The sequence below is a fragment of the Bemisia tabaci genome, unplaced genomic scaffold (genome assembly GCF_918797505.1).
Source record: "Bemisia tabaci unplaced genomic scaffold, PGI_BMITA_v3".
NCBI lineage: Eukaryota > Metazoa > Arthropoda > Insecta > Hemiptera > Aleyrodidae > Bemisia > Bemisia tabaci.
In genome coordinates, this window is record NW_027311734.1 from 131,878 (window position 1) to 144,515 (window position 12,638).

Consider the following 12,638-nt stretch of genomic DNA (forward strand, 5'->3'; position numbering starts at 1 on the left):
AGACAGCACTGCTCGTCGGTGTCGCAGCATAAATTGACCTCTAGTAACTATTTTAATTTCCTGGGGATGGAATTGCATACCCAATGAACTGAAGGAACTTGGTGAGAATCCACTCGTTCATCATAAGACTGGGTGTTACGAAACGACAGAAAGTTGAAGAATCTCATACTTGTTTTGCGAGAAAAATGTTAGGTGTTGGAGGATATAGAAAGTCAGCCTAATGTTAAGTAATTCAAGGAGATAAGGAACAGGTAGAGGAAGAAGGAGAGGCAGAAAAAGAGAAGGAAGAGAAGAAGAAAGGATGCAAAGGAAAAGAAGTAAAGTGAAGAGAGGGAGAAAAGAACAAAATGGAAAGGGTGAAGGAAAAGAAGCAGAGAAGAATAACTAGGAAAAAGGGAAGAAGAAGAACAAAGAGGACAAATAACCAGAGGACAAAAAGAGCAGAAGATTAGGATAGATGAAGAAAAGGCAGGGGAAAGGAAGAAGAAGAGGAAAAACTGAAAAAAAGAAATGGTAGAGGTATAGCGTAAGAGAAACAGAAAGAGGAAGAAAAAAAGGATGAAGAATGAGTAGAAGAGGAGGATAAAGAAAGGGGAAAAAAGAGTCTCTTAATCTTCGTCTTTTTCCTTTTTTCGTATATTCTTTGTTTTTTCCTATCTTTTTCCTTTTCCTCTCCTTCATCTTCCTCTGTTCTTCATTAGAAAACGAAAACTCGGATCGACAAGACCTGAGAGCCGAGAGCGTTCAGGGTGTGGTTCAGGGTTCCATTTGCGTTAAGGGATGCGTTACACCAGGAAGTGAGGTAAAAAAAATGATAAAATGCGTTACGCAATACTTAAATGCCCCCTAAAGGTGATTTTTGTTCGAAGCATATTCTTCATAGATAGGAGACACGAGCGATTATAAATATGACTGCCTGCTTCTGTTTAATTCATTAATCCGTTTACATCTTGAACCTGCGATGGTAGTAATCTGTAGATAATCCATCCAAAGGCCTCGGGCTTGAAGCGCTCAGAAGGGTGCTGGGAGGAGCCAAGCCCCCGTTCCACTCGCAATAACCTACGCCTGACGAGTAAAAACCTCATAACTCCAATAGGAATCGATAATAGATGCGCGTTTCTGTCGAAGCCAAATATTGCACGGCTGAGTGATACCACAGAGGATGGTTTTCGCTGTCGCTCACAGTTAGCGTAATCCGGGGGCACTGCATCACGGTTGCCTGCCGGAGAGGGGGGCGCGGGTATATAAAGCAAACATTCCCGTAATCCGCTAATGCGTTGGTTTTGCGGTTGCGTTTTTACAAACGCCCGATTATCGTTTCACAGTGCGATCTTCGTACGCTACGATTCACAACTACCTATCTGGTCGGGGATGGGCTGAAACTCTTCGCTATGGTTGGCCGAGTTTCGTCGATGGTCTGAACAGGAGGAAAGTTAGGCGCTGTCCGATGTGGAGAGGGACGGCGCGCGGTGAGCGGACGATTTTCGGTCGGTGAAACAGCAACCATGTTGGTAACTTTACGTGTCATGATGGGAACTCAAGCTTTTGTTGGTGAGCAGGTACCTTGAACAGTTGGCATGACACCTAACAATTTCTGGCTTTCATATACCCTCGCACTGAGTACTTATCTTTTACGGGAAAGCACAGTATCAAAGTAGAAAAGTGTTTCCTTTTTTTTATTTTTTTTTTTTTCAGGGAAATTTGACTTCAATATTAGCTGGATCACACGGCATCGTATAGACCGGTTCCACATTCATACTCGTTTTTACGAGCTAGCTTACTTAATTTTTCAGTTATTTTTGCATGATCTTGCTACTCTAAACAATTAATATATTAATTTAACAAAGGACTCTCGTTAAGTATCTGCTTTTTCCCGATACTGTAATATGTCTTTGGTTTCTTTGATATTTCAATCTATTTCTGCGGGTCAAAGAATAGTAATAGGATCCGAAGTTTTCTCCGTTATCCAGTATTTTTGGATAAAGAGAAAATAACGATATCACCACTAGAAGCAGTATACTTGTTGCTGATTCGATCTTATTTGCGACTAGACCAGGGCCGGATTTACCTACTTGCCGCCCATGCATGGGCCGCCCGTATTTTTCCGCCCCCTTCTCATTTGTTTTGAAACAAAAATAAATCGTATTCGACAGTGGTTCGATGTATCATTTGGTTCAAAACACTAGAACATAACCTCGAACAAAAATTTTAGGATTTAATTTGGAAAACCTGAAAATGAGAAAATTCCGAACAATTTCACTTTTCATTTCCAGAGAGTAAAGATTTAATCACATAAGACCCATTACCTCAGATTTGTAAATTGACTTTTGAGGCTGTGGTTACATATTGAACCAATCGATATCAATATAATCTCACCCTTGTGATCCGTCGATTATGATCTATAAAAACCATCAAGTGAACATGCCGGTGGGGAAGGGTTGTATGAAACACGTTTACTCGTGTTGGGTACATTTTTTGTAAAAGCCCCGTCAACACTAACATAAGTTCAGTTCCGTAAACCTACCCCTGTTTGGACAAGGCCTTCCATTTATAAAAAACAAACGAAAAATGTTTGAAAGAACAAACATAAATGTGGTTAAAAATTTTAACTTCCACCGCCGCGCCGACCGCATCGTGTAGGCGCAATGCGTGAAGTATTCATGCAGTCTTGTAGGCGCTATGCGTTTCACGCCGACCGCTGCTGACCACACTGTTTGGCGCAATGCGTGAAGTATTCATGTAGTCTTGCAGGCGCTATGCGTTTCTCGCTGACCGCCGCGCTGCTCGCTCCGTTCCAGGTCAAATTGTGTGTTTGGTCTCTCTCTTAACTCGACTAATTGAAGGGGTTGTCTCATGTATCACCGAGAGACGACAAAATTAAAAATTACTATACTTTTACTCTGAGGAAATGAGAGATTTTGTCGTCTTTTCTCGTTTGTAATTTATTTTCTGAATCCGATTTTTTTCTCTCTTTTTTTGATACCTACATTCAAAAAGATTGCAAAATTTGCCGACCCCTACATTTTGCCGCCATGGGCCGCGGCCCATATACCCCCTTAATCCGGCCCTGGACTAGACTTATACCAAAATGAAATGATATGCACAGAAAAAGTGGAATAATTTTCAATTTTCGTTTCACCTTTTCTCGCTCGTTTCCTCGTAGAAGTTGAACGAAGTTGAAGAAGGTAAAGACGATAGATCTTGAGATTCGGTCGATGATATGGAACTTCCCGCTTTCCTGTAGATACATCCAATGTTCGTCAAGTTATTACGGAGGAAATGAAGTAGGAGTTGTTGGATGATATGGGCCTTTCCAATTAATTGCGGTAGTGCCCCAATAAATTACACTGGGGGAAAAAACAGATTGGATCTAGAGTCCAGACTCTTAAAAACACCGACAAGAAAAAGTACTCTTGATTCAATTAGAATCTAAGCTTAAATCAAGAACCAAACCTCTTAATTTAAGCGGATTTCGTTTTGATTCAAGCAAAAATCCGATTGAATCAAGAGTATTTTTTCTTGTCAATGTTTTCAAGAGTCTGGACTCTAGATCCAATGTGTTATTTTTTCCAGTGTAGGTTACTCACCCAAATGTTGCGGTACTACCAGAATAATTGGGAATGTCCATATCATCTAACAAATTGGGGTTGCACCACAATTTTAGAGGACAACCCCTAACACTGTTTTTTCAGTGTATAGGATCATCCAACGGCAACACCTTAAAGTGTCACATAAAATACCAATCTAACGCGACGCCATCTGAAAAGCATCCCAACGAGCCTGGCAGGCGCTAATCGGTCGGGGAAAAGTCGGGCTCGGGAGGCCAGATCGCATCGGTTCGGCGGATGAAAGGCGGCCAATTTTACGGCCGGCTCGTGTCTATCGTATCGCCGCGTCGGGGGAGTCCTCGGCCGGGTCTTTGACGTTTTATGGAGGCCGAGGAATTTCGCGGTGCATAAAACAGCGCGAGGCGCCGAGTCGCGCGTGCCTCGCGGCGGGTCCCGCTCCCACCCCCGAACCCCCCGGGCCCCCCTCCCGAACTCCCCGGTCCCCTCGCCCGGCAGCCCCGGCTGACGACGGACGGGGGAAATGTAGTTTTCATGTTCGACTAGATCCTCCCCGATAACCGAGCGCGCTCATAAACAGATTCATCGATTCCACGCTAATTATTCGTTCGCTCGCCCCCGCAGCCTCCACTCCTGTCATGCGAAGGAAAAACCCCATATGCACACTCCAAAGTTGCCAAATTGCCTCCCATGAATCCCAAATTTCCCGCATTAATTGTTCACTCTTGACTTCGAATTTTACTCAGAATTTTATTCTCAATTTTATCCAGAGCACCTGAAAATTTAATAAGGAAAATATCCTCAAATTTTCATAGATATTAATTTTTTATCCGAAGGAATTTGGCAACGTTCGAATGTTCATACGGCGTTTTCCCTTCGCGAGGCAGACTGATGGTCCGTCGTCGTGAGGGGATCAAACTAGCTTTTAGTCCGGGTAAACAGACAGGAATAAATGCGCATCGCTTTGCTCCGACTCCCGAAAACAGCGTGTAACGATATTTCACTGGGTGGCCGCCCGCTGTACCGCTCGACCGTGTTTCGACTTACGCGCAGAGACATGCAAAAAAAAAAAAAAAAACTTGAAACGCGATGATGATGCACAAAGGGTCCTTTTTAAATTCGCAACTTTTGATTTATAACTCGCCTCTACTCGTATTACGCACTTGTAACGCGGTTTTTTACGCCCTAAAGTCTTTTTGACACTCCCACTCCCATCACAAAAGAGAAAAATCCCTGCGAGCCGATTGTCAAATTTGATCGACACAGCTATAGATGAAGATGACAAGGGGAAAAAAGAGCTATCTCACTGAAAAAAAACGGGAGGTTGTATTGGACAAAATGATCGACTAACTTAAGAATCCCTCGTGAGTTGTCGTTAGTTATTCCATCATTTACCTCCTCTTTCCATTGCAACCACCTGCTCTCATCAATAGGATCGCTTGATTTCTACATTGTCTCCTTAGTCCAAGGCTCTGTCTATCGATCTCAATAATTAGCCTAATGATAGCGCACTCCTTTGCGCTCTACGACCCCTAACCTCCACTGCTCTCTGTCGAATCACAACCCCTGGGGCACTGAGCGTCTGATAACCTATAGGCTCAGTTAAATTTTCCTATTTTTTTATTTGTGGTAATAATGACTACTGGCAAAAATTAAAAATGAAACCTCTTTCATAAACAGCGTGATACTCAAAATTTTGGATTTTTACCTACCTAACATTATTTGATCATACAGTATAATCACCGTAAATGTAAAATTTTAAAGATTTGAAAATTAAAGTATTTCGTATATAGATGGTTAAAACTACCTTGCGCAATGTAATGCAGATGAGAAAAAATCCAAACGAAAAATTAATACACAGAAACGCCAACATAAGCTTCATTTAAATTACACGACATCATGCGCAAGGCTCCCACCATTTTTGGAACGAAAGCCATTATCTGACTGAGCAGGATTTGTAATCAAATCCAATAGAGCTGATCATCTGTCTCGCATAAAATCGATATTTTATTTAGTCAATTCTCGAGACCACAGTCATCGAAAAGCAATTATATGCCTCCACCGCACATCATTTTGCATATTAGAGTCCTAGAAACTCATCTAAAGCGAGCGCTAAAGTGCTAAAGCGCTATCCGAAGAAGTGCAACGGATCGCAAGTGATCTTCGATATAGGTTGACCATGAACGACCACTTTCCGCGTGTAAACAAACAAGGGGCCAGAGACCTTCTGGCGGCGCCAGCACCCGCAGCGCACTGTCGCGAGAGAAAGAAACCCTACAAAGAAAAAAAAATTGAAATTGAAAAGAAAGGTTAAGAGATCTTGAGAGCACCGAGCTCTTAAAAGCCACACGATTCGCCGACTGCATGTTTAACACACCTAACACGAGTTGGACAAGGACTATTAGGGACAAAGCTACGCGCATCATTTGGCACGAACTGATTTCCTCATGTGGAAATCAAAACTACACTTCTGATCGCCGCGATCGGATTGGGGATATTGCGCATCCTATCGGGTTTCAAAAAACCCGCCACTCGGCAAAAAAACACTACCGCTTCACGCATGCGCGGCGCCTCCTGGCTCACATTCGCGTGGAATCCATCTGATCGGGATCGATCGATTGATCTATTGATCCGCGACGTTGCCTTTTCTTGGGGTTCGGGGTTGGGATGTGAGTGTAAGGGTACCTTTTTTTGAGAAATCAGGCACGGTTGCAAATAGCTTGACGGACAATAGGTTTGAACTGGATGTACGATCAACTTTGCACATAGCTCTGGTTCGACGAGGAGGAACTAATCTGACATTGATCGCCGAGGAGTATCGCGAAACTGGGCAGGCAACAAGTATCCTCTATTTGCTTGAGAATTTAAAAGAACTGATTGGATAAAATACTCATTATTCATGCGGTTCGATAACATTTTTCTGAGGAATTTTTTGTATTTTTATTATTTTTTTGAAACTTCTCAAGTCAATTTCGTATATGAGGACTTACATGTAACAATAGCGGATGTGAAAAATTACCTTTTTGAAACACGTTCAAAAAGCTGTTTTGGCACCAAGAAAATTTTGAGAAAATACTTGTGATGTGATCATCGAGATCTGTACATTACGTCAGAGGCAAACATATTAAATTTTTGTGTGACCAAAACAGTTTTTTAAGCGTGTTTCGAAAAGGTAATTTTTTACATCCGCCATTGTTACAGATAAGGCCTCATATGTATAAGTATGTAGTTAATAATATGTATTGTCACTCGTACTTGTCACTTAATTTTTGTTGCCTTGTGTTCCTTCTGTATAATAGCAAGATCCTGTTTGGATGGCTTGGAATTTGCAAGCTTTTCTCAATGTTGAGGAAATATCTGGGTTTCGCATTGATAGTTTCGTAGATAAAAGCTTCGAGAAATATTTCCCTCTGAGGCTTTTCCACCCATTTCACCCAAAAGCTTTTTGCGAGGACCCTCGCTAAATCGATCGATTCGAGTTTTTTTGCGAAAATTTATGGATATTTTTTCAATATCAAAAAGAGCTTGACCTAAGCTCCCAAAGAAATCTTATGGAAATTTAATTTCAGACACGTCCTAAGAAAAATTATCAATTTAAGATGCGAGGTTGGCACAAATTATTTAAGATATCAACCATCGTGTATTTATTTTATTGAAATTATGTTATTTCATGAAAATTTTAAATGATCAATTAATAACAAACAAATTATCCCAGTCACAAACTTTTTGTAAGCTTTATTGGGTTCATTTTCGCTAAGGTATTAAAGATCATAACAACTATTAGACGATCATAAGTTGGTGACAAGTTCATATTATTTCTTTCCCCTACTTCTTCATCTGCTTCTTATTTTTTTCGACAAATGTTTCTACTTATACATCAGTAAAACTGGAGTGTCCTTATAGAATCTTTAGAAAATTCGATTAATCACATGTCAAAAGCATACCCAAATACTGTTTCCATTCAGACAGGAAATAGAAGGAACCTCAGCTCCATCTTCACAGCACATCTCACCTCTTCCCTATATGACGTTGGTGTCCACACCATTCTAGATCTTCAAACTTTTTCCATTACACGTCTTTTGGGCTATTTAAGTGAGTGCAGTAAATCAGAATGAAGAAAAACCACAGATTTCCATCAGTTTCAATCATTCCTCGTCAAAAACCTCCCTTTTTAAGCGAGAGTGCTCTCACGGCTAAAAGGTCCCACGTCCATCCCCGAAATCATCCTAAAAATGGGAAAAGAGTGTACGTAGATGGACTGTCACTTAAAGTTTAATTAGTAAATTTAATTATATATTGATGCGGCGCCATTAAGTGAGCCCGGTATGGAAATAGGACATAAACCCTTCTAGCCGAGCGTAGATAAACTTTCCCGTGATTCTTTGTGAGAGCTTGCCGGGCGATCTTTTCCCAAAACTAAAAGACGGCGCCTCCGACGCTTGATCTCTCGCTCTAATGCCTTTTGTTTGTCCACGCATCACTTCCGCGAGCCGTGGTCATCCGGGCCCCGTGATTCTTCAAACGACCTGAGTGTTTCCCGTCCTATTTCGGCCGGGCCGAGAGTGGAGAGCGGCGTCGCGAGATAAGGCCCGATCGGGAACGGCCGAAATAAAAACCGAAATCCGTTCGGGCCCATTAGACGCCGGGCGCAGACAAACAGCGCTCGTGTATTACGCTAAGTACTCGAGTTGAGTGGCGGAAGGACGTCTGGGGCCACCGCCACCGGACACCGTTTTTTCGAGTCTAGACACCGGTGAGACACCCCCGAAAGTTGAGCCGAGTTAATCGGGGGGTAACGCGCGGATCATTAGCCGCCCGATTTCCCACAATTAAAGTTTACACGGGCTACTAATGGAGGCCCCGGAGGAAGACAAATCAGCGTTATGATAATAGGGCGACAATAAACCACGCGCACCAAAAAGCCGAGTCGTGTCCCGGATTAAGCCTTATCGGGGAGTCTCCGAAGGGGTAGTAAGCTCCGGGTAAAAGGTTAATTATGTAGTAATTGAAAACGATGGTCTCCCCCGCGGGGGCCTCGGGGCGGGGGGGCCACCCACTCCCGATAACTTGTCCCAACACGTGTCCCGAACCGGGGGCCCAAACAAGCCGCTCGGCTTAACCCGGTCAATCTCCCATCTCGGATGTCTTAATACTCGGATCGGGATCCCCACCGCCGCGTGCGCTATCGACCACTGGTTTTTTTTCCTCGGCTCGTTTCGGGTGAGATTTATAACCGAGGATCGGGACGATTCAATCCCTACCGGAACACCCAAATCGGGGCCCAAGGCTTGCGAGCGCCTACTTGAATTTACACTTAGTTTTATGGAGCTCGACTTACGAATTTCCCCGACGGAGACGCCCCGTGATAAGAGGTGCGCCGGGCGCCGGGCAGACGGCGCCGGCGCGGCCCCGGCGCGCCCCGGACAACCTTTTGCTCTTCGCGACAAATCCCCGGCCACGTAATTGTGCGAACTAATTAATGTTCCTTGATTTTTTATTTTTTTTTTTTTTTTCGTGCGGCCTCTTTTTTACGCGTTCCCACCTTATCACCTTTCGGTCGCTTTGATCCTCGGCTCTTTCTTTCTTCGCCGGTGAGTCATTTTTTCTCTCTTCAGGTGTGGAGGGGAAGAGAGGGGGGATGCGACTCGTGCAGGATCGCGGCGGCGTCTTGTTTTTTAGTGGCCTTGCCGCGTCATTTTCCGCCCTTGATTTGCATTTTATGCCCGGTTACGTGCGTCCGAAAGAGGACGGCGGCTCTGAAGCCCGAAAAGGGAGGAAGAAGAACAAAAATGGGGGAGATCTTGCGCTGTTTAATCTAGTTTTGATGTTGTGAGTTTGGCGTTGAACTCGTTTCCGTCAAAGTCAAACCAATTGGCGTGTGAGTCATAGACCCGAGCCAGGTAGGTAAGGAACTGGCGAAATGTGAAAAAACGTGCTAATAAAGACCTGTGTCCGAAGCCCCGGTGGCCATAAATACAGGATATACTGGCACCAGGATTGGAGATCTTTATGCCTTTTTTGCAACGCACAGAATCCAGAGCTCCCTAAAATCACAAAAAAGAGAAAAAAGAGAAAACCTTATGCCTATGATAGGAAATCATTTTCCTCTTTATGATCATTATGAATTTTATAATCCTTATTTTGTTTTTTAATATGCCGAATTTCTGATTGGGATTTGCGAGTAGCGTATAAAATCGTATCATTTGAAATATGTTGGTGCTTAAAACTTTTGGGGAATATTTTAAATGGGCAGCGCAGAAAAATCATGGTTTCAAGAACTGAAAAAGGGTTCGTTTCATCTTCGTGAAAATAAAATTTAGATAAAACGATGATGATCCCAAAAATTTGAAGACTGCAACAACCTTCGGGTGACTTTGTGGCAGGAACTTAACGCAGAAAATAAGTCTTATTTTTACCCACAGTGAGAGAAAATTTCAGTTGCGGAAACTGAACTTCGGTACATATTCAACACGAACTTTTTTGGTCCAGGAAACTAAAGCTTTTGGTCGTAAGAACCATATAACGCTGAGTTTAATCAAACTTCCATTTCTCTGACTGATAAATGCGGTTACCTGAGCCTAAAAATTCGGTGTTCAATTTGAAATGAACTATATTCCTCGATGTTTAAAACACGATCCCATATGAGGCCTTATATGTAACAATGGCGGATGTGAACAATTACCTTTTAGAAACACGCTTAAAAAACTGTTTTGTTCACACAAAAATTTAATATGTTTGGCTCTGGCGTAATGTACAAATCTCGAAGATCACATCTCAAGTATTTTCTCAACATTTTCTTGATGCCAAAACAGTTTTTTTAATGTGTTTCGAAAAGGTGATTTTTCACATCCGCTATTGTTACAGATAAGTCCTCATATAGCCTGGCGATTCAACCCTCGAACAGCAGAGCACCCTGTATATAGCATCATAGGCTCCTTTATAAAAGTACAAAAAGCGGCTTGAGCTAATGGCCTCGCGGCTGGGAAGAGCCAATGCGGTCGTCGCCGCGCGAGAAGCTCCAATCAAAGATGGACCGAGAGCAGCGATCTCGCGAGGAATAATAGAAGGCACCCGGCGCCATCCCGATAGGTACCGCCTGGGCCTGGGCGTGATCCCATATCCCACATCTTCCCCGAGGTGCAACCGGATGTATTCATGCTAAAATGAACTATGTTGCACGTATACCCTATGCACATAGTTCCTTTTAGCATACCGAGCGAGGTGCGAGGGGTAGCCGGGCGATTTTTGCGCGGGGGACCCGGCTCGTGAGTGTCGACGATGACATAATAGCCAGGACCAAGTGCTCTGAAGGGCCGCGAAGAGAAGTGATTGACTTGAAATGATACTTGACGACAGTTTTACACTCAACTGGAGCCCCGCGCAACGAACGGCGAGAGGCGGCCCGCTCAAAGCCCCCGGTCCCTTTTCACGACTCCTCGAGTTGCGTAAATTCCTGTCGATACGTAAATGGATGTTTTTGTGCCTTTTTACCGCACCTCCGCCTTTACCTTCTCCGCCATTTTGGGCCTTTTTTTCCAACATACGAACCGCCACATAGGTCTCTCGACTTCGTTTGTCAAGAGAGCGACGTGCTTTCGATATACTTTGTCCGTTGATGAACAACATATCGACGGTGAAACTACCAAACCACGTATCTCGGTTTGCGACGTCGCAGACTTCCTGTCATACTTTATTTTTTAAATGAAAAACTACTTAACGTCCAGTCTTGAAAATTTCTGTGATTTTTCCTCTTCGTGCGGAGTAAATTCCGTGAAAATTCCAAGGAATGATATTGATTTGGTCTACTTCCAAAAAATAAAATGTGAGCGTAGATTTTTAAACACCGCAAACGAGATACGTGGTTTGGTAGTTTCACCATCGATATCCCATAATTTTACCTTTGTTTTCCCCCCGATCACGTTGATTATAGATTTTGACGATCTTGACGATAGCTGTTTCGATCTGGACGAGATCATCGTCAGGTTACATGGTAACCACTAATATTAAAACTTAATATTAGTGTTTACCATGTGACCTGATGAGCTCGACCAGAGCGAAATAGCTATCGTCAAAATCTAAAATCAACGTGATCGGGGGAAAAACAAAGCTAAAATTATCTGCTACAATGCATCCCAATGAAAACAGCTTCAACTTCAAATTGAACAACATATCGTCACCTTCCGGCCAAAGTATCACAGCGCCATGCGACGTTTAAAAATTCCCGCTGCCATTTCATTTTTTTTTTTCAAGAAATTGTTCAACGAAGCTGTCCGAAAATTTCACTGAAGTTTCTCAGTGCTGCCGGTAAAATTCAGAGAAATTTTCAAATAGATTCAATCGACAATTTATCTGCAAAAAAATCAAACAGCGGTGAAAATGTTTAAACGCTGCATGGCGCTTGTAATATACTTTGGCCGAAAGTTGACGATACACTGAAAAAAAATTCTCGGCGTTTTTACCAAGGTCCGTTGGTACCTTTACCATCTCACTTTTTTACCAATTATTGGTAATTTTACCAAGACAGACTGGTAAGCTTACCTATAAACCGGTATTTTTACTATTTTTTTCAGGTACGAATACCACTTTATTGGTAATCAATTCCCAGTAACTTTACCATTTTATCTCGGTAATTCTCCCACAGTCGATAAAAAATATTGGCGTTTTTACCAGGGTCCAGTAAAATTACCGAGAAAGTTCAATAATTTTACCGAGATTTCTCGGTGAAATTATCAATTCCATACATGGTAATTTCACCAAGAAAAAACTGGGATCAAATAGAACCCTGAATTCTTGGTAATTTTACCCTTTTCTTAGTAAATACACCGAGATTTTTTTTTCAGTGTATCGATTATGTAGACATACACAGAGAATTAAACGTTGTGCGTGGGACTTGAAGTTGAGGTCATATGGATCTTTGATGTTTTCGGGTCGCGCATTCGAAAACTTGAGGTTCAGCTGCCGAAGTTCGAGTCAAACATCTGAAGTGCTGCAATATAAACCAAAAGTTTCGGTTCACGCAGCTATAGTACTTTGGAATAAACCATTATTATACCTACCGAAGCACTACAGATG